Source organism: Schistocerca nitens, chromosome 6, assembly GCF_023898315.1.
Source record: "Schistocerca nitens isolate TAMUIC-IGC-003100 chromosome 6, iqSchNite1.1, whole genome shotgun sequence".
NCBI classification, from domain to species: Eukaryota; Metazoa; Arthropoda; class Insecta; order Orthoptera; family Acrididae; genus Schistocerca; species Schistocerca nitens.
In genome coordinates this window covers 70,977,355-70,978,786 of record NC_064619.1, presented here as the reverse complement: position 1 = coordinate 70,978,786, position 1,432 = coordinate 70,977,355, and positions in this window count along the sequence as shown.

The following is a 1,432-nucleotide window of genomic DNA, read 5'->3' as shown; positions in this document are numbered from 1 at the left end:
GGTGTCGGTGTGGAGTAGTATATGCAGGCGAGACGGGACAGTTGATCAGCACACGGATATCTGAACGTGAAAGACGTATCCGATTAAGACAACGGACCAAGTCAGCAGTGGCCGAACACCAGGATTAGTGCTGGAAAGAGACATAATATCGGAAAGACTGAGTACAGATGACACAGCCTCTTTGTTTCAGGAGAGAGATTAGAGTGGCGATGGAAATAGTCAAGTGACCGACCAGCATGAAGGGAAGTGACGGTTACCGACTTCCGACGTCTTGTCTGTCAGCAATAACTATCCCACGGAACGGCAGCTCACGCGAAACAACACACACAGGCGCTCGGCAGACCACAGCGGCCACAGGTAGGATACAATGAGTTCTGTCACGCCTCAGCCGGCACCAGGCAGCAACAGAACAGCGCTATGTCACAGTCGCTGCCCAGTTCTCATTCGGCTGTGCGACGGTATCCACCATTCGCAAGCAATGATGCCACTGAAAAGAAACTATACACACACCGATAAAGTCGAAGACTCCTTCTTCCCACCGAGCGAGGTGGCGCAGTGGTTAGACACTGGACTCGCATTCGGGAGGACGACGGTTCAATCCCGCGTCCGGCCATCCTCATTTAGGTTTTCCGTGATTTCCCTAAATCATTCCAGGGGAATACCGGGATGGTTCCTCTGAAAGGGCACGGCCGACTTCCTTCCCTAATCCGATGAGACCGATGACCACGCTGTCTGGTCTCCTTCCCCAAAAACAACAACAACTTCTTCCCATCCTCAATACAGTTTCAGATTATGACAGCAGACTCTTTCATGTACACTCCTGGAAATTGAAATAGGAACACCGTGAATTCATTGTCCCAGGAAGGGGAAACTTTATTGACACATTCCTGGGGTCAGATACATCACATGATCACACTGACAGAACCACAGGCACATAGACACAGGCAACAGAGCATGCACAATGTCGGCACTAGTACAGTGTATATCCACCTTTCGCAGCAATGCAGGCTGCTATTCTCCCATGGAGACGATCGTAGAGATGCTGGATGTAGTCCTGTGGAACGGCTTGCCATGCCATTTCCACCTGGCGCCTCAGTTGGACCAGCGTTCGTGCTGGACGTGCAGACCGCGTGAGACGACGCTTCATCCAGTCCCAAACATGCTCAATGGGGGACAGATCCGGAGATCTTGTTGGCCAGGGTAGTTGACTTACACCTTCTAGAGCACGTTGGGTGGCACGGGATACATGCGGACGTGCATTGTCCTGTTGGAACAGCAAGTTCCCTTGCCGGTCTAGGAATGGTAGAACGATGGGCACGATGACGGTTTGGATGTACCGTGCACTATTCAGTGTCCCCTCGACGACCACCAGTGGTGTACGGCCAGTGTAGGAGATCGCTCCCCACACCATGATGCCGGGTGTTGGCCCTGT